General features: G+C 43.3%; 1 protein-coding gene across 1 annotated transcript in view; it reads left to right on the forward strand.

Annotated features, from left to right (window-relative positions):
* Positions 1-22,166, forward strand: part of JARID2 (jumonji and AT-rich interaction domain containing 2) — a 190,905-nt gene that overhangs the window by 120,734 nt on the left and 48,005 nt on the right. Inside the window, exon 4 of the mRNA XM_028737640.2 lies at positions 20,098-20,267. The gene's annotated coding sequence lies outside the window, so the exon portion shown is untranslated. The remainder of the gene's footprint in view (positions 1-20,097; positions 20,268-22,166) is intronic.

Here is a 22,166-nt window from a genome sequence, read left to right on the forward strand (position 1 = left end):
ACCAGTGTTCATAGTTGGCAAAGAAGTACTACTTTTAGCTGTGGTGTCCATCTATCCTCACTATGATGTTGTTTATTAAACTTTCTATACCGCCCTTCATCTGAGGATCCCAGGCCAGTTTACAATCTAAAAGCCCCAAAATACATACCATATTAACAACAGAAACCCCCCACCCCCACCCTCACCCCATACAATCTTTAGTTAGCCAAAGGCCTGGGAGAAGAGGAAGGGTTTTGCCTGGCCCCTAAAGATATATAACAAAGGCTTCAAGCACCTCCCTGGGGAGGGCATTCCACAAGCAGGGAGCCACTGCAGAAAAGGTCCAATTTCATGTTGTCGCCACCCCCCACAATCACAGAGGAGACACTTGAAGAAGGCCCTCTGATAATGATTGCAGAGTCTGGTTCAGTTCATATGGGGAGAGGCAGAGTCCTTTTACAATATTGTAAAAGTCCAACATTTCACAGCAGGGGTAGGCAACCTAAGGCCCGTGGGCCGGATGTGGCCCAATCGCCTTCTCAATCCGGCCTGTGGACGGTCTGGGAATCAGCGTGTTTTTACATGAGTAGAATGTGTCCTTTTATTTAAAATGCATCTCTGGGTTATTTGAGGGGCATAGGAATTCGTTCATCCCCCCCCCCCCCAATATAGTCCAGCCCACCACAGGTCTGAAGGACGGTGGACTGGCCCACGGCTGAAAAAGGTTGCTGACCCCTGTTTTACAGTATTGTTGAGAACTATATAGTCTAATCATAGCTGCATCTCCCTGAGAATTGAAAGTGTTTAGACTGCTTTGTTATATCCAGATGAGTTGCTAATTTATGTGTTGTCCAAGATAATTGTTGTACTCCCAATAGTAATGATCAGGAAGACGTTTCTGAATCCATTTCTGGAGATTAGATTGAGCTGTTGGGTATGTGAGTCCAATTCAGAAACAAGCTGTAAGCCACAAAAGCATAGTTTTGAGTCCTTTCTGTTCTTTCAGAAGCATAACTTCACTGAGCACGGGTCTCCCTGGCTGAGCGCTCTGACCATTGCACCACACTGCCTATTTACTTGGAGGCTTGAGTCTCACCTTTAAAAGTACCTTAGTTCTGCAATTCAGCATTCTCCCTACAGTGTTTATAGATAAACATGCATAAATGTGCTTAGCCTCACATGAGAATAGCAGTCTGGATTATTCTCCAATTACATTGCTGTAGCATATGTTTTGCTCTATGCAGAATGCTCTATATATTAATAATCCTTCAAAGGAAAGTAGCAGTTTATGACTATGCAGTAGATATTCTAGATTGTGACCTTGATTGTACCATAACATATATGTTCAAATCTAGAATTACTCCATGTAGGATTGTTGCCTTTTTCTCCATAACTTTATAGGAAATACTGTTTAAGGGTGTCTTCGTATTTTGTAAATAAAATGGAAGGAGCATAAATATAAATATTTTACCAGCATTTAGTCACTGCTTGAGTTTTCTATGGAAGCACTAAAATGGCACTTAATCAGAATAAAAGGTATATTTAAACAAAGGTCAACATTTTTTAAAACGGCGTTTGAATCATGGTCTTAGTTTATTTGCGAGTAGTTGTTTGCACAAGTAAATGGGAAGCGTAATTTCCTGAAGTGGCAAAACTTTTATGCGAGACATTTATTACTAATAAGATGGTTTTATTGCCAAAATGAGTCCAAATTGGATCTGATGATGGGATTTTAGGAAAGCTTGTTGAAGCCATTCTTCCGTGGTTTGTTTAGAAGCTGCTTTGACAAGCAATTTTATGGTTGGCATGTGCTTTCATATTGAAAAAGAGGCGGGAACATTCTGAAGTTGAATCATGAAAATAAAAAGAACACTCAAGTAATGTTTTTGTGCCTATTGTATGTCCAAAGCATTTGAGCACCAACACTGTAGAGGCTTTTAAGAACATAATTTATTTTACTCCTGAATCTGCATTAATATGAGAGGTTGTTGCTCAGATTGAAGGTTTTGGATTATACCGTGCCAATAGCTGTTGGAATACTTGTACATTGAAATTTAGTTTTCAAACTGGGATTAGAATGCAAACACCATTTTTTTAATTCAAAGTTTCTGCTATTAATTTAATGATTACTTGAAAGTTTAACAAAAATGGCTGAGTCTCAGCAGATGTAATACTTCTTCCTGTTTAAAATTCTATCAAAATAGTCAGGAATTGATTGCTGCTGGATTGGAATCTTTCGGATAAATATTTTTTCTCTTCCTCCATTTCCCAGAGAATACTATCACAGCTAACCAGCAGCAGAAAGGGAAAGGGGCTTGCATCAACTGACATTGGCTATGAGAGATTCAGTATGAAATGGAGCTACTTACACCTTTATAATAGTTGTATAAAAAGGCAAATTTTGGCTGGTGCAATTTCTCCTACAATGGCAACACTATGAAAGCAGTGCCTAAAATGTGTACAGGTGGTCCTGAAGCCTTATTTACCTAGGGATCCATCAGCCTCGCCATCCCCGGACCTTGGAGGGAACAAAAGTACCAGGAAAGCAAAATCTTCTTTGGAGAAAAAGAGTTTATTGAAATCTGTGTACAGAGATAATCTGTACACAGAGACAACCAGCAGGATAGCTCCTGAAAACTGGCTGTAAATACATGGCATTTGGCAGGCATTCTTATACTGTAGGTACACATTTCTCCACCAATCACCAATTGCCAACCTATAGGTACACCTTCCTTCCACCAATCACCAATTGCCAACCTATAGGTACACCTTCCTTCCACCAATCACCAATTGCCAACCTATAGGTACACCTTAGGAGGATAATCACGTTAAGCACGTTCCTCACCCATTTCCCTGTCTTTTGGGCCTACGTGGCTTCTCTTATTCTTTACTTGACCAGTGTCACAAGCCAAACCTGCTCAAGCAATCTTTATTGGAATCTAAAGCCAAAGCTGCTCAGGCAATCTATATTGCAATCTATATTGCGACAGAGCTAAACCGTCCCTTCCTTCATTCCCTCCTCTTCTTTTGGACAGCCTTCTGGCTCGTCCAAGGCAATAGGCTGGTATTCACGCCTCAAAGCTATCACTCGGGGACCCATCATGCGCGACATTGTTTTGTGCACCATATTTTGCAAGCATTGCACCAAGCAGGGAATACAGAAGCAGAAAAGCAAAAGGATTATAAGTGTACTGTCAATACCATAATATGCCTGATTCAACCACCATCGGGGAGCCAATAATATAACCAATTCCATGGATCATGGATCACCTTCTGTAATTTTTAGCGGGTTTCCAGCTATCATTGTTTCCATGTGGTCAATTGTGGCCGAAATGCTGATATTTTACTCAATAACCTAGTCTCCATCTGACCATGTTCACCAGGTGCAGCACCTTCCTTGTCTCCTGCAACTAGGAGAACGAGGAACACTAGGAGGATCATCAAGGGGATAGAAGGATCGGGCCGTCGTCTCCCGCAGAGCCTATGACGCTCATGCCAGCAGAAAAAGAGACACATCCATGTGGCAAGGGCAGTTGAAATAACTCCCATCCACCAACCCCAATCACTCCATGGTTCCTCCCAGCAATATTCAGGGGGTGTGCTCATTGTTGAAGAGCCCACTGATATTTGTGCCCGATTATCTGTTGAGCCTCAAGGATGAGAGCCCACCAGTGAGCTGATGCTCCCACTATGTGGGTCAACTTTTCTACTAACCCTGTTGGGTGGATTGAACTCTCGTGCTGCCTCCCTACTGACCAGGGCATATGGAGGCTGAAATCCTGGGGTGGCAATTCTTATTTTGGGAGGCTCGAGCCACCACGATTGTCAGAGGTGGTGCTGCAGAATTTACTGGCACTTGTTCAGCAATTTCAATGCACACCTGGTTAAGGCTCCCACTCCTGTAATACTTGCATTAAGATAGGTTCTGTTCCATCTATTGCCTGGATTAAGAGTAGGACCTGGTCTATCAAATGAGGTTGGTACAGTGCTCTACCCCCCGAATGACAGTTGGTTACTTCCCCCCAACAGCAAGAGCAGTCCAGAACTTGATAGAATTCGACCGTCTCTGCAACTTCCCGTAGGAGCACTACCCACGCGTGCTGGATAGTGGTGTGGAAGAGGAGCCACAACGGGGAAGCGGGATGTTTCAATATGGTAACCTCATCAAACCCCTGTTTCCAATAGCCAATGAGCACGCCATCTCTTACCACCGGCAAGACGAACCAGTCATAGCAGAGGTCAGCAGGCCAGTAAGGGCGGTATGGCTCGGTGGGGTCAGGACTGTGGGACATAGAGCAAATCAATACAGAATATAACAGAAAAAAAGAAAAGAGAAAGTCCTTATGAAAGTAGAACCTGGTGGACTTCCTGGATTAGTCCCGGCACGGGTTTTCACGTAGGGGACGCTGCCCGCGGGCGCCCCTCCCATCCAATTCTTCAGCTGTGCGTTGAGATATCAGCTTCCGGTGTGATATCAGCAGAGCGGTCGTCTGCCAGGCATCTGGAGATAGTCAGCCGAAGGGAGTTCTCTGGATCTGGTGTAACTGTCCAGTCTGAAATGGCTTTCTTCATTGAGTATGGTGGACCCAAGGGGTAATGCCGGCAACTTTCACGGCCGTGGGTGTGGAGAGCAGGACGGTATAAGGTCCCTTCCAGCACGGTTGTAGCGGCGTCCGTGCCCAATCTTTTACCCACACTTCATCACCTGGCTCGAACTGATGCAGCCAACACACAGGGGTTGCGAGCCTGGGTCCACCTGTTGAGACAGAAAACTCGGAAGAATATCTGGACTTAATTATTCAATTGCATATCTTGGCTAGCATATGGAGTTAACATTCTAACATATGGGACTGGTCTCCCAAACACCTTAATGGGAGACTATGGACCCTGAGTAATGCCAGGGGTAACATTGTCACCCAATTAGACCCAGTTTCCTGTGTCAGCTTGGATGGCTGATTCTAGGGTCTGTATGCTGTATGCAACTTTCAGTTATAGTGCCTTAGCCAACTCCTGCAACACTGAGTGAACAAAGGCTGGTCCATTGTCAGCTTCTGCCCCTTTGCCAGGTTTAGGGCTCTGGTGAGCGCTGTTATTTCTGCCAATTGTGCTGATGTTCCAGGTGGGAGTGGCTTTGCCTCGATCACCTGGTCTTCCAGGGCTACCACTGCGTAACCTGCCTTCCGGTGTCCAGCCTCAACAAAGCTGCTTCCATCCACAAACCGTGACGGCCACTGGGGGTCTGCTTCATCTTTAAGGTCAGGTCTGCTAGAGTACACCTCATCCATTACTTCAATGCAGTCATGCGTGGGCTCCTCACCTTCTCCTACCGGTAATAGGGCAGCTGGGTTGAGGGCTGTGGTGACTTGGAATTTCTAACGCGGATGTAGTAGTAGCATCTGACATTTCCTCATTTTAGCCTAGGAGAGGAAATACGTGCCGTTCGGCAGATGGCACGCTGACTCTTTCCTAAGCGGCCTCGCCCTCCTCCCCGGGCGGTTTCTCCCAACGGTGGACCTCCCGTCTTCAGGGCCATCAACTTCTCTGCCTGGTACTTCTCCTTTTTTTTCTGGGCCTCTTCCTCCCTCTGATTATAAGTGGTCTGGGCTAGTTCCAGCATCCATTCAAGGGTGTGGCCCATAAAAACCTTCAAATTTTTTTTAAATTTTATCGGGCGCTGCCTGGGCTACAAAGGCCACTTTGAGAATTGGGGCGTTGGCAGCCTCATCTGGGTCCACAGGGGTATACTGGCGGTAGGCTTCCTTCAGCCTCTTTAAGTAGGCTCCAGGGGCCTCCTCTGTCCCTTGCACTCTCATGTGTGCTCGGGCTTCAGCATGAATTCGCCTATCCTCCTCTGTAGCTAGCAGGGCATCCATCAAATATTGCACATCATAAAAAGTGGGGTTGTATGTTTAAAAAATTCCCTCAAACAGCTTAATGATTTTGGCAGGGTTTTCTTCAAATGAAGGGTTTTGGTTCTTCCAATTACAAACATCTGCACTAGAGAAGGGGACATGTTGAACTGTATAAGTTCTATTGGGCACCACCCCATCAGGTCCCGCGGGGGCCGGAGGGTCATATACTCTATGGAGAGGCATCACTCTGGCCGCGCCCTTTTCCTGTGCTTCATGTGCCCTATGGAGGGTCACTCTTTTCACTGCCTTCCCCACTCTTTCTGCCACATTCTTCTCTGTTCCCCTATGCATCCTGCTGCTTTTAACAAATGGGGACTGACGTCCACTTCTTCTGCATAAGGTTCCACATACTTTCTCAAACGTTCTGCCTGTTCCTCTGTTCATATCTTTCCATCACTTGTCAACTTAATCAATCTTCCTACAAATGCCTCATCCTCATCATCCTCTTCTCTTTCCTCCCTTTCTCCATCTTCGCCCAGGTTTAACAATGCATTGTCCACAGGATTGGGGCTGGGCCATCTGCTCCCTGTGGCGGGGGTGGTGCCAGGGCTGTTGCCGGGGCATAAGGCAGTGGGGGCATTAAAACTTTATCTTCTTCCCTCTCTAAATCCTGGAGGACTGGGGGGTTGTCCTCCTGTCTTCCTGACTGAGCAGATACGGCTGCCTGAGACTTTTTGGCAGCATGACTTCAGCCAGGGGGGGGGGGTTCTGTTCCACATTGGTCTTCCATGTGGAAATGTAGGGGATTTGATCAGAATGGACATTCAAAATGTTCTGATCTAATAGATTAATGAGTTGCAAATCAAGGGTCCTGGTGGACGGCCAATTTATTCTTTTGGGTGGGCCAATCTAATTCACACAATGTCCTCATCCTCCCCTCATCAGCTTGAATCCCCAAAAGCCTTCCAAAGGGGTGCTTTTACTTTGGCCAGAACCCATTTCTTCCAGATACCCCGCTCCTATTCACAGTAAAAATTCTCTCACACTTCACACACAACAGACCTGCCAGAAAATGCACAACCCTGCAATCGCCCAAGGGGAACGCTAAGCCCCGACCTTCACACATCAAGACAAACACTGGAGTATCCGGTACACACACCACACAGAATACACCAAAAATCACAATATATATATATCCCTCCCTCTTCTGTTCCAAACTTTTGCTGGTGGCACTCTAATGCACAACCCTGCAATCGCCCAGCCAAGGGGCACTAATACCCCGGCCCACACTTGACAATTCAATCACCGGAGTATCTGACATGCAACATACAACATACAAATCACAGCAATATAATTTCTCCTCTGTTTCCCTTTTATTTAACCTTACTGGCACACTTCTACCACAGCCAGTTCCCTTTTCCTGGCGGCACCTTTATTGCCACGGCCAGGTGAGGCTGATCAGGCCTCGCCCTTTCCCTTGGGCTTACCTTGCTTCCGCTGCGGACCTGTCCCCTCGGCGCCATCCTCTTGTTCTCCCTCAACTAGATGTCTCCACTCCAGAACAGTGTGGCTGGCTCCCCCCCACGAAACAGGTGGGGTGCGCACGGGAGCCTGCAAAACGCTGCTGAGCTGTTCACCTTGGTTGAGCCTGGCCCTCCGGTCCGTATTGGGGGGGGGAGGCTTATCCCGGACGAGCCCCCAAAGAAATGAAGCCTTATTTACCTAGGGATCCATCAGCCTCGCCATCCCCGGACCTTGGAGGGAACAAAAGTACCAGGAAAGCAAAATCTTCTTTGGAGAAAAAGAGTTTATTGAAATCTGTGTACAGAGATAATCTGTACACAGAGACAACCAGCAGGATAGCTCCTGAAAACTGGCTGTAAATACATGGCATTTGGCAGGCATTCTTATACTGTAGGTACACATTTCTCCACCAATCACCAATTGCCAACCTATAGGTACACCTTCCTTCCACCAATCACCAATTGCCAACCTATAGGTACACCTTCCTTCCACCAATCACCAATTGCCAACCTATAGGTACACCTTAGGAGGATAATCACGTTAAGCACGTTCCTCACCCATTTCCCTGTCTTTTGGGCCTACGTGGCTTCTCTTATTCTTTACTTGACCAGTGTCACAAGCCAAACCTGCTCAAGCAATCTTTATTGGAATCTAAAGCCAAAGCTGCTCAGGCAATCTATATTGCAATCTATATTGCGACAGAGCTAAACCGTCCCTTCCTTCAGTCCCTCCTTAGCTCAGTGTTTCATCAAATTGGAGGTGCGGTGTTGGCACAGTCATAGTCACTGCTGTCATTTGCAGTTACTGCATCCACAGTCTTGGTCACTTTTGTGAGTCTGAACATACATGAATGAGTTGGAGTTGGGGATGAGCACTGAAGTCACCAAGTTCCCGATTCCTCAGAATGGTGAGAATTTAAGTAAGCTACAGCCCTCCAAAGTTGTTGTTACTGTTGTTGTTGTTTAGTCGTTTAGTCGTGTCCAACTCTTCGTTACTCCATGGACCAGAGCATGCCAGGCACTCCTGTCTTCCACTGCCTCCCACAGTTTCATGTTGGTAGTTTCGAAAACACTGTCCAACCACCTCGTCCTCTGTCGTCTCCTTCTCCTTGTGCACACAATCTTTATCAACATCAGGGTCTTAGGATGCCCCTATTCCCGCAATCCCAATCTTCCTCTTGTGAGCAGAAAGTCTGAAGGGAGGTTGTAAACATACTGTTCTCCCCATGATCAGGAAATCATGATCAGTGTTCTCAATAGTGGGAAGACTTGTAAGCATGTTCATCCCCAAAACATTTTGGGATCCTGCCCCTCACCCTTGGGATCCTTGAGGATGTGGATTTGGCATTAATGTTTAGATTAAACATTAGATTGTTTAGATTAATGTTTAGATTAAACATTAGCATAAAATTTCTTAAAATATGTGTATACTGCAGCAGAGGCTTGGCGTGAGATATTTAGTTTTATTTATGTATGTTTGTATCCTGCCTTTTATATCCTGCCTTTCTTCCTACAAGCTATAGATAACTGTCCAGCATTTCCTTAGAAACATTAAAGGAAGGAGATTTCCAGAGGTTAGGCAGGTTACTTCATTGTCTTACATGTATAGGAAGGCTTTCCTAATATTTAATCTACCTTCCTGTAGCTGAGAGTGGTTGCTTTTGTTTGAGCTCTTTAGGTTTCAAACAGCAATTCTCTAACTGGTGGAACCAGAATACTTTGATTTGGGGTATATTAGACTTGAATCATTTTGTTTGACCTTTTGTTAAACATTACCTTGTGGACGCCAAGTACCTTTTACTGCTTACTTTAAAGGAGTTACTCTCAAAAGTCAATAAATTAATAATTGTAGCTCCTACTGTTTTTTACACACACACACACACACACACACACACACACACACAGAGAGAGAGAGAGAGAGAGAGAGAGAGAGTATATAAATCAAGAAATGTTAACTGCAACACATAAGAAGCACTCCTATCTGGAGAGTCTAGTTTTAGGGAAGTAAAATTTCTTCAAATGCTCTTACTGGTATTGCTGTGACTCCCTTAGATAAAATGGAAGTATGAACATTCCTACTGATTAAGTATTTTTTATACTCCAGAGTCTTCCATATTATGATCCATTATTTTGGAAAAGCAAAATTATGACAATTGAGGTTACAGTCTAGAGAATCTGGAAACAATTCATTCAGATGTTTGCATGCTTTTGAAGGACTAAACACAGCACTTTGCATAGTGATGTAATAGGCTGTTACCAGGCCATGGCAAAATGCATGTCTGCTAGTTTGGATTGCCCTTTTGTTTTGTGCAAAGTTGAGTAATTCCTGTGTAGTCATGTGTTCTCATATCTATCCACTGCTATATAAAGACCCTCAAAGACCGATTCACCCTTATCCCCATCTCATTGTGCTGCCGCATCTAGTTCTAGCTTTCGCATGCTGTGAAACCACAGCCAGTCATAACCGTTAAAACTATATTTATATGATGCAGACTAACTTTGCTATGCTTTTTTGTTTTATCAGTTGTGTACTACAATACATGACCGCTAGTGCTAGGGTTTTTTCTGGTTTTAATACATGTTTTGGAAAAGCATATATATTAAGTTCCTTTGTTAATCTGCAGAGGGAAATTAACAGGGGTAGCAGCCTTTTGTTTCTTGACCATGATTGCCATACAGTTTAGCCTTCCTTTTCTGATGGAATGTGAAGAAATTACTAGGACCCAGATGGTGGGAACCTATTAAAAGGACCAATGAGCTGCTGCAGATATCTGGTTTCTAGTATGCTGAGACTGCAGACAGTAACCTTCAGGAGAGGTTAAGCTGCCCTGAAGCAAACTGACCTTGTGACTTTTATCACTTCCTGTTGGCAGACAGGGAAAATTTACTCAAACGGATAGGAATTAATGAAGGAATTAATTGAACAGGAAGTCTTTCAACCCTGGAGAGGATGGATGTAATAACGTAGACAGCATTGCTGTTATTGTTGATCTCTGGCAGACTTGGGGTGTGTGTGTGCGTGTGCACATTCATATGTGTGTATTTTGGAGAGCTGATACATGACAAGATTTATCTGTGCTTGCTGAAATTGAAAGCAGGCATAATAGAAAGGATGGAAATTCTCTTGTGGAAACCCAGCCCTGGTGTTTGTCTGTGCTTCTGTTTATGCTTTTTAGCCGTGCTGTTTTTCTAGAAAAAGAGGTGCTGGAACTCACCATGAACACTTCCCTCATTCTCTAAGAATGGCAATGGCACCCACCTGAGATGTGCTGTAACTGAGTTCTGGCTGTAAAAAAACTCTGCTTTTTAGTAATGGGGTTTGCAACATGCCTATTTTATATATATAAATTTTAAAAAATTAAAACAACATTATTTTATCCCACCTTTCTCTGGCAAGCAGGCACAAGGCGGTTTACATCTACCAACTAAAAACCATCTAAGAACAGAATAATGTAAAATGGCAGTGGAATACCAGCTGTTTAAAACTATGACGAACAGACAGTAGCAATAAAATGAGTCTTACAAGGTTTCAATTTAAAAATGCCCACTTAAACAAAACTGTGTCAGGGAGCAAAAATACCTTTCTGGGGAGATAATTTCATAATTTGGTTCCCACAATCCAAGAGCTTCGCTTTCTCTTTCTTGTTTTGTACCAAGCATAACTCTGTAACTGGCGGATCGATGAGTAGGTCGCAGAAACTGAGCAAAGTTCTTAAAGAGAGGTGGATGGAGGTGATTCCTGAGATAACCTGGGCCCAGAACATTTAGACTTTGGAAGACCAAAGCCAGTGCCTCAAATCGAACATGGAAACAAAGGGATAGGCAGCCACAGCTGACACAAAACTAGCATAAAATGTTAGCTCCAGATAGCAGTCTAGCTCCCACATTCTGGACCCATTGGCATTTTTGGACTCTATTTCATGGCCCCACCCAAGACCTGCTCTTAGGTAGGCTAAGAGCAGGACAACAGTTGACTTGCACCTAGTGCCTGACTAGTGCCCTTATATGATTTCACCTGATATCCCTTCCTGAAAATGCTCTACCACCTATGCTGAGCAGAATAATCATAGCAGAAAAGTATGAACCATTCACTGCCATCCACCACCAACGAGATGGACTGTAACCTGTGTTTGATTGAATTAGGTCTCTTTGAGTCTTCTGCCATTTGCACTTTAGCCATCTCCCAGCTTAAGTTCAGCCAGCTCCTCAAAAAATCAAGGAGAGGGTCCCTTGCTACAAGACAGGCGAAGGATGTCTTAAGAGTAATTGAGTTAATTGTCCAGGTCACATCCAAATTCCAGAGGTCAAGCAGGTTACCAACAGGCCCACAGGTCATATCAGATGGGAAACCCCCAAGAAACATCAGGAAATTATCTGCCACTATCAGCCTCCAGATGCAGACCATTCTGATAGGCCAAGGTCAGCCCGTTTCTGCTCCCAAGCAATTTCCCCTCTTTTGTAGGCTTAGCATTCCCCCTTTCATATGCTGGAGTGCACCTCCATGGAAACCTTTGGGAATAAAGGGGGAAAGGGGAAGGGAGGAAGACAGTTATTCTCCCTTGTCCCTGATGGCACATTGCCCCTCCTTGCATCCATTACTTGTAGGCTGTATTTCACATGGTTGCTTTTTAAATCGGGGCTTGTGGGACTGTCATGCCAAGTTTAAGATCAGATACTTTGGAGTACACTTGGAATCGATCGTTTGGATACATTCCGAATGGATTGTATGTTTACATTCTCATTTAGAATGTTGAAACTTCCATTTTTAAATTCAGTTTTATGTTATTGTTTATCATTGACATCGTTTGTGTGTGTGTGCACACATGTGCGCGCGCACACATGCGCCTAGGCACACATTCCATTTGTACAATATTCTATTAGAAAAATAAAAAGTAACATCACTGAACATAGATGAATTAATCTAATAATGAATAATAAACAAACAGACAGACAGAATTGGGGAAAACAAATAATAGTAAAGACTATTTTTTCAATCAATAGTAAAGACAGTTTCAGTCATACTAACTCAGTAAGTGGTTGAGATTTCCATGATGATGTTTCGGGAACATAGTAAAGCTATAGCAATTCTTTTTATTAAAGATTTCTTAGTTTACAAAAATACTTTCATTGTCTCTTTTTTCAAGTTGTGTTTTCTACAGATCAGTTTCATTTGTTGTGAGACATTAGTGTCGCATGCAGTATTAGGCTGGGAAGAAAAGAGGGGGAAGAGGGGGAGGGGGAACGGTGGGTGGGATGGGATGGTAATGCTTCTATTCTTCTGCTTAGTGTATGTGTGGGGTTTTGTGTCAGCATCACTTGCATGGGTTCTCTTACTATTCGCTTGATGTATTTCCTTGGTGGTGAGAGAGGTGGTATAGTGGTTAGCATAGCTATAGCAATTCTGACTTCAGTTATATTTAGCTTCCCCAGGTTAAGATGAAACTGTTTAAAGTGGGCAGGCTTCTCAGACAACTGTGGGTACTTCAGTTGAAACCTGATGCTGTGTCTCAACTGGTGTTAGAGTAATTAAGTGAAACAAAATTCAATAAAGTCATTTTTCACAGTAGGTTCTCTCCTTGCTTTCCCCCCTTCTCTTTTACTGCCTCCCATCATGCACATGTTTCACAATGTGCCATTTACCAGACTAAATTTCAGGTCTTGTATTTCTATCATTTGAGCCTATTCTGGCATTCATATCTCCCATTAGGTAAAATGGCGAGCCAGGGTACCTAATTTGTAGGGAATAAAGGAAACTATGGAATTTACGCCACGTGCTCTCTATCTGTGTTTGCACTGTATATGGTGGAATATACGCTGAAACAAGAATACAGATGGGTAGCCGTGTTGGTCTGCCATAGTCAAAACAAAAAAAATTCCTTCCAGTAGCACCTTAAAGACCAACTAAGTTAGTTCTTGGTATGAGCTTTCGTGTGCATGCACACTTCTTCAGATACACTCTGAAGAAGTGTGCATGCACACGAAAGCTCATACCAAGAACTAACTTAGTTGGTCTTTAAGGTGCTACTGGAAGGAATTTTTTTTTGTTTTGAAACAAGAATAATACTCTTGGATTCCATATGCAAGATGATCCCCAGTGCCAGCTGCTCGAAAACTGAGCACTCAATAACTTGTGACGCCAATTGAGTGGAAACCAGAGTTACTAGGCCCCCCCTCGGTCGTCCCCTTCCAAGCGGTTTAGAGGCCTTGATTTCATAGACGTCGTAACCGTCGAGAGCTATGTTATCAGTTGCCCAAGTTTCCTGCAGCATTATTATGTCAAAACCCGTTATATATTCACGAAATGGCTCGTCCCCAAGTTTGTTAGCCCAACCCGCTATGTTCCATGAGATAATGTTAAAGCTGCTCGTTCCATAACTGGCTTGGCTTCATTGTGGTGGGGAAATTGTTATCAGCTCTCCCACTGGTTCGGTAATGATGCAACCGTTCTTAGGATATGCACTGTGTTGTTGTTCTCGGGGTTGATTTGCAGCATTTTCCCGATTTCCTGGCATCGACGGTGTTATTTGAATTGCTGGTGCCATCGGGAGGTCTTCGTCAAAGATAATTAAATCTGTCTCTGGCTTTCTATGTGTCCCATTTCCCTTGGGAGGGTCGTCACTTGGCATTGGCTGGTCAGGTTCCAGTTGGGATAGAGGGTGGTGAAATTCTGGATCTGCCAAAGGCGTAAATCATATTTTGTTACATTGTGCGAAGTATGAGCAGGCCAGGGCTGAACTGATACTACCCTTGCTGGTGCCTTTCCCGGGAAAGTCAGAGGCTCACTATGTCAGGTTCCTACTGGAAGACCGGACAAAAGCCAGAACGTTGGCAGTGGCAAAGTTTTTATCGGTGGTTGCAAGAACAAATGAGCCCTATAGTCCAAACAAAGTGCTTGATTAACCTGGAGGTAGGCTGTATGAACTCTGTATTGATTTGTAATGTTTTGTTGGTCTCTGGACCATAATAAAGTTTGTTGTTGTTGTTGTTGTAAGTTGTAATATGGTATTTCTATCAGGCTAAACAATTTGTTTCCATCTCCCATGGGTGCAGTCACAGAATTAAAAGACTCCTGCTTCTTGGGAGAAAAGCGATGACAAAACTAGGCAGCATCTTTAAAAAGCAGACATCACCTTGCCGACAAAGGTCCGTATAGTTAAAGCTATGGTTTTCCCAGCAGTGATGTATGGAAGTGAGAGCTGGACCATAAAGAAGGCTGATCGCCGAAGAATTGATGCTTTTGAATTATGGTGCTGGAGGAGACTCTTGAGAGTCCCATGGACTGCAAGAAGATCAAACCTATCCATTCTTAAGGAAATCAGCCCTGAGTGCTCACTGGAAGGACAGATCCTGAAGCTGAGGCTCCAATACTTTGGCTACCTCATGAAAAGACTCCCTGGAAAAGACCCTGATGTTGGGAAAGATTGATGGCACAAGGAGATGGGGGATGACAGAGGATGAGATGGTTGGACAATGTTCTCAAAGCTACTAACATGAGTTTGACCAAACTGCGGGAGGCAGTAGAAGACAGGAGTGCCTGGCGTGCTCTGGTCCATGGGGTCACAAAGAGTCAGACACGACTAAACAACAACAACCATGGGTGCAAACTGTGGCCTTCCAGGTGTTGTTGGATTACAACATCCATCATCCCTGACCCATTGGCTATGCTAGCCAGGCTGATTGGAGTTGGACCCATTGGAGTCCAACAGCACCGGGAGGGCCACAGGTTCATCACCCCTGCTTTAAACAATATTATTAAACTTGCAAGTTCTGTTATTTCTGCCACAGTGAAGGCCTCTGCTAAAACTTTGGTTGATCAGTGGTGTGTTGTGGGGTGTGGTGGTTGATCAGGCTGCTATTTGCCATCACCTTTGTGGCTGACATGAGTTACAATTCAGCAGTATAAAAGCACATTCTGAATGTTTTATCACACTGAATGCAACCCAGAAACGGAACCCAGGATTGATTTGTGCAGACAGAACCAGGCTCAGCTTTCAGTGACTAGGCGGTGGACTACAGAGTGTTAAGAGGAGTATCTTTACTTTCCATTATGGACAATCATCATGATTCCATCCTCAACAGACAGCCTTTTTTGATTCCCTGCTTCTGTCTGTTGTCTGTATTAATGTTGTCTGTCTGTTGTTGATGATAATAAAGGGAAAACATTACTGGAAGAAATGAAAAGAAAGCAGGTAGCAGACTCTTCAGCTACTTCTTAGAATAGTTTTATAGTTCATTGCAAGCAACCATTGTGTTTTAAGCTATTCTGTGGTACAAGGTTGGAGAGAGTGGTAAAAATTACTAAATGTTTGTGGGTATACTCAATCCAAATTGAAAAATAGCTTTCACACAGCCACACTTAGAAACAACACAATATAGCCTAACTGTCAAATGACAAAGCAGCTACTGGGGTCTTTACTAGGAGATTGAAACTCTGCCTAAGCTCCATTACTAACCACTTACGTCCTGACCCTTTGAACTGCATTGCTAGATGGCTGCCACCTTTCTACATCCTGTGTATATGTAGGTGTGGATGCTGGTCAGTTTCTGCACTGTAGTCAGCAGAAGCTGTGTGCTACTCCGGCGTATGGGTGCCCGCTAGTGACTAAACCATTTATGTTGTTATACGCTATAAATATCTTCATGGTACGAGAGCAGAGCTGATCCTGCAGCCTGATATAATTTCATAGTCCGAAGGCCACCAAAGAGGCCATTTTAATCATCCAAGCTAACCTCCTGTGCAGAATATATATTGGCTGAATTAGATCATCTATTTTAAATCATATTGTCTTGATAATTCCAGACTGTTGCAAAGGCTGTCCATATTTTCCGTCTGCATAGGATCTTGACTCTGGCGTTGAATCTGACTTCTTGAAAACATTGGTTTATATTTTTAATATGTTCATAACACTTTCCATAAACTAGGCTGTGTCTCTCAATCATTCAGAAAGCAAATGTTTAAGGAAAGGATTTTCTATTTTCATAATTTCACGGCCCCACTTTCATTTCTCCAAGGATTTATTGATTTAAAGGGATACATAATTATAATGTAGGTGATTTTATAATGAGGATTTTTCAGAGTTTTGGTTCTGTGATGAGAAACTAGTATGCTAGATGACATTAATTGGTTTATATTATGCTTAGTAGAGGTGTAGGATTACTGTTTAAAGGTACGATTTGTGCAGTATAAAGTTTTTTTTAAAAAAAATGGAATTGTTTAATAATTACTGACCATATATAATAAAGACTATTATGGTTTGTTTATATGATGGTTATTGTTTAAGTGCCTCTGGAAAAGGTATTATTAAAATTTATTTTCAGTACCATTTTGAGTTCTTAATTTCTGTATTTTTGCATACTTTCCTAATCATTAAATTCTCCTGAAATTATTATACTCCTGCTTCATTGCTACCTGCTGCTTTCAACAGAAATTTATTGATAGTCCACAGACCTTCAAAATCCAAAAACAACCTGGGGGGGGGGAGGCCTGCATGCCAGTGGGTAGGTGGTGCCAGAGGCAAAATGTGGGTTAGCAGCAGATGTAATTCGTACCCTTTTAACATAGGCTACATTCCAGGCACGAAAGTGAAGCATGTCTACACCCTCCTTCACACATCTCCACACAGACAACCAAGAGGTATTATCCTAGTTCAAGGATACATGTCAGCAAGTCAGTAGCCGGGGGGGGGGGGGGGGGGCACAGAGCAGGGATGATGAGCAGTGTGGCCTTGGGAAAAGGTGTGGTTCGGTTTAGGTCCGAGGTATCTGAATGCCCACTTTCTGCGTTATGAGCCTCCCAGCCAGCATTCCCTGAAATATTCTTGGATGGGACCAATGAGGAGCCTTTTCTGTAGCTGTGCCTAAGTTCTGGAACTGCCAGAGGAATGTTGCCTCAGCAGTTCGAAAGCACGTCAAAGTGCAAGTAGATAAATAGGTACCACTCCGGCGGGAAGGTAAACAGCGTTTCCGTGCGCTGCTCTGGTTTGCCAGAAGTGGCTTAGTCATGCTGGCCACATGACCTGGAAGCTTTACTCTGACTCCCTCTGCCAATAAAGCGAGATGAGCGCCGCAACCCCAGAAACGGTCACGACTGGACGTAATGGTCAGGGGTCCCTTTACCTTTACCTTAAAGGTAAAGGTAAAGGTACCCCTACCCGTACGGGCCAGTCGTGTCCAACTCTAGGGTTGTGCGCCCATCTCACTTAAGAGGCCGGGGGCCAGCGCTGTCCGGAGACACTTCCGGGTCACGTGGCCAGCGTGACAAGCTGCATCTTGCGTGCCAGCGCAGCACACGGAAACGCCGTTTACCTTCCCGCTAGTAAGCGGTCCCTATTTATCTACTTGCACCCGGGGGTGCTTTCGAACTGCTAGGTTGGCAGGCGCTGGGACCGAGCAACAGGAGCGCACCCCGCCGCGGGGATTCGAACCGCCGACCTGATGATCGGCAAGTCCTAGGTACTGAGGTTTTACCCAGAGCGCCACCCGCGTCCCTTTACCTTTACCTTTACCTTACAAGCTAGTAAAAACCTTCCTTTTTCAGCAGGCTTTTGTTTTTAGATGGCTGTTTCATTGTATTTGTTTTCATAGGCTTATTTGGAAATGGAGACCTTTTTCTGCTGCTGTTTTCCTTTTTAGAGTGTTAATGTTTTTGTAATTGATACTTTGAATTTTATGTTTGCAGCCCCCTTGGGCTTCTTATGAGGAAAGGAGGGTAAAAATGAAGAAATACCTCTCCTTGTACGAGCCTGTTCTGATCCTTAATGGGAAATTAATCAGGTGGTGACATAAGATCAGGCCTTCTCAGTGGTGGTGCTCTGATCATGGAACACCCTCTTGCTTGAAGTTTGACTAGTCCTGACATTGCCTATTTGCTTTGCCCTGTACCCAGACCTCTCCGGCTCCATCACCGTGAGCACTAATATTCCTGGTGGGATTGAAGCTTTTGCCCCTTCCCTTTTTGCCTCTTGTCTTTCTCAATAGCCAGTGTTTCACCTCTGTGATTCTTAGGTCTCTCTAGCACAAAACCAAAAGCACAAACCATAACCTTCCCAGATTCATCATCTGCTTAATCTCCAGATGTTTGTGGGGAGGGAACACAAAACATTATGTCTTAAATGGGAAACAGCTAGGACATATTTTGTGCCCTAAGAACCTTTCATTTCCCCCCTACCCTTCCTGGCCTTTATCCTCCTGTGCCAGGGGAACCTTGCATGTGTACTTGTGAGAAAATTGGTTATGCTGTGGAGAACTGTGGTTGATGCTTGATATAAAATGCAGTATTATGGGAAGGGAAAAAATGTGAACAAGCACGTGTTAATTCTCACTAAGGGTGTATGAAGGGACAATCTGGGAGTGTTTATGCAAATGACAGCAGCTTGGCGGGAAACCAGCAGAGTGTTCATTTTCGGCTGTTGAAATGACATGAACTTGGCATTGGTTTCAGAGATGCCGCAACTCTTACAAAACCAAAGGCGTTAGCTAGTCGAGGAGCGTAGACTCTGCAGTCATCCTGTAGCTAAGCAGGGACACATAATCCAATTGAATTGGGTGAGCTGTAAAGGGAATCTAGTTTGAAGGAAGGTCTTCTGTGGGCCAAAGGTGGCACAGAGGACATCGCCAAATTACCCGTGTTTCTACCAGGATCTAATTATTCATATTTTGGATCAGTTCAAATGCATGGCAGTATTTATCCGTCATTAATGAACTGTCTTCCTGGGAACTTAACAAGATTGCCCCACTGTGAAGGTTCTGTGTCACTGTCATAGATAGGAACGGTTCTTGCGTTACTTGAGTGACATAGTTGCTGCTTCCATGTGGCCATATCCTTGCCGCTCTGGTAATGTTCAAATAGGCAGTGCATTCAGTATGCCTGAATGATGTGGTATGGAAAGAAACCATGTTGTATGCCCTTCCAGAGTGGTCTCTGCATTTCAGATGATGCCACACTTTCACAGAATGCAGCCACATGGAATTATAGAAGATACAACCATGTGCTTTGAGCAGCTTGTCTTGTTAAGAGAGGTGTGATTCTTTTCTTCTTCTTCTCGCTGCTCATGTGTATTTGAAAGGGACAAGAGCCTAAAAGAGCATATGTTCACAGTGCAAATATAATGTGCAGCTCATGAATTTTGTACGTGCCCATTGTCTCAGAGTACAAAGAAAAAAATTGAAGGGGCTCTCAAAGGAGTTTATGAATCAATTGCCTATTCAGTGAAAGACAGTGCTGGTATTGCTAAAAAAATGGAAAAGCCCATGCCATAGTATTATTATTATTATTATTATTATTATTATTATTATTATTATCATCATAAGAAAGTTTACTTTTTAAATATATATAACTATTTTTGCCTAATATTTCTCATCCTTCTGACTTTTTTTCATTTGTTTCCAAGTATTAAAAAATTATGAGTTTTATATCTTCTCCATATAAAAATGGGTGGGATATTCAAAAAGTATTAAAAATTGCTGTTTATTTGCAGTTTTAATTCTCGTTCTCCTAATGAAACCTCCCTTGGTTATTGTAGAAGCTGTTTTATTGGGGGGGGGGGGGTTCTTTAAAGCAACCTGATATTTCTGTGAGATTTATAACCAATTACAGTGCTCAAAAATATACAGAATTGGCATGTTTATGAGACGGCTATATTGGCATTAGCTTAAAATCTTGCCCTTCACATTGACTTAATTTTTTGCTTCTCTTCAGCTGTCTTTCCTTCCTAATTGCATTTGTTTTCCTCTGTTTTTCTTAGGCCAAGGCTGCAAGCACAAAGAAAGTTTGCTCAGTCTCAGCCAAACAGTCCCAGCACAACTCCAATAAAGATAGTGGAGCCATTATTGCCCCCTCCAGCTACACAGATTTCTGACCTCTCCAAAAGGAAGCCCAAGACAGAAGATTTCCTTACATTTCTCTGCCTTCGAGGTAAGTGTGTCCCCTATCCCAGCATACCAATGTAGGGGGGGGGGGGGAATGAACTTTTAAGATTTACACTCCAGATACTCATTTCTTCCCCATTACATAGTTCCAAAAGTGCTCGAAAAGAGCATTTTGGAAGAAGGGAAAGTTGGGGACAGGGAAGAGGAAGAAGGTGGGGAAAATCCATATTCCTCACTGCAGAGGGCACCTTCTCTGCTTCTGACTTGGAAGCAGTACAGTCATACCTCATGTAACGTTTGCTTCATGTTACATTTTTTCAGGTTGCGTCCCGCGGCGACCCGGAAGTACGGGAAAGGGTTACTTCCGAGTTTCGCTGCTCACACATGCGCAGAAGCGCTAAATCGTGCTTCATGCATGTGCACAAGTGCCAAATCACGCTGTGCACCTGCGCAGATACGGCGCTTCAGGCTGTGGGCTTTTCATGTTGTGAACAGGCCTCCGGAACGGATCCTGTTCGCAACCAGAAGTATCACTGTATTATCTCATAGAATGTTTTTGCAAATAATTTGATGGATTTTGCCCAAAATTTCCTCTCAGCCTTTAAATTCTGTCCGATGGCTGAGGACAGAATTCCATGTCATGTGCGTATCCGTGAAACAAAATCCTGACAGCTGCATTTCCTAAGAAAAGAACAGCCACTCAAGGAATTTTGAGTGGAGATGTGCAAGGTTGAGGTTTTTTAACTTCCCTCCTGCTACGGATTGCCCCTGTTCCACATTGATCTTTCACTGACTCCATCCCAAATGTGAGATTCTCAACATGTATTGGAGGCACAGAGGTTAAATTATGATACCTCCAAAAGGCATCTTTAAAATAAAGATTAAAAACCCATGGGGACTCTAAATCTGTTTTTGAGGGCAAATACATATTTGGAACTTTTTTAGTTGGAGCAGAGAAAGATCTAAATGTTGGGGTTAAAGCACTAAAACTTACAATTTTCTTGCTGCTAAAGCTGCTTTTTTACACAGAGTTTAGTTAGCTAAGTGTACAACCCTCCAAAATAAGCATAAACATGCCCTATAGGTATGGGGTTGGACCAACTTTAGTTGGTCATTTATGTTCCATGATTTCAGTGGGTCTACTTGAAGCATGACTAAGTCTAGAATCCATCCCATAGTCTCTCCTACTGCATAGTTGATCAAGACCTTTTGCTAGGAGTGGGATTATAGTTGATGGTAGACACACCTAAATCTTCCTTTACTGTACTAGCTAAATAGCAACTGGATCCCCTCTTATCAGAATAGAATAGAATAGAATAGAATAGAATAGAATAGAATAGAATAGAATAGAATAGAATAGAATAGAACAGAATAGAATAGAAGAATAGAATAGAACTTCCAGATACATTTTCATTCAGTTGGTTAACCCCAAAGAGTGCTGTTTTTCCTGAGTTGTGTATCACACAGATAGAGGATGTTTTGAGAATGGCAGCTAGTGCTACCCAGCCACTGCTCTTCCTCTGTAAACTACATGAAGAATTACAATTGACTTTCAACACTTCAGGGAATATAGAACTGTGTGTGTGTGTGTGTGTGTGTGTGTGTGTGTGTGTGTGTGTGTGTGTTTTCTAACCATAATAATGAACAGGATGTAGCCAAATGGGTGGGGAATTCCGAGCACATCACTTCTAGAAAATCAATCTTTAAAATGGATTATTTAATTTACACTGAAGCACTTTTTTTATTTGGGTACGTTTGCATGCTTACTTTAACTTTAAAAATAGCCCCAAAAGTATGTTAGACTCATTTTTAAAATAGCATTTTTAAAGAACACAATGACAGCCAGAAAGCAGCATGGTTTTTTCCAGTCTTTTTTTAAAAAAAAATGTACTAAGATACTTTGTCCTAAAAAGAGATAGCAGAGTTTGTTAATATATCATAGTAA

The sequence above is a fragment of the Podarcis muralis genome, chromosome 8 (assembly GCF_964188315.1).
Source record: "Podarcis muralis chromosome 8, rPodMur119.hap1.1, whole genome shotgun sequence".
Classification (NCBI taxonomy): domain Eukaryota; kingdom Metazoa; phylum Chordata; class Lepidosauria; order Squamata; family Lacertidae; genus Podarcis; species Podarcis muralis.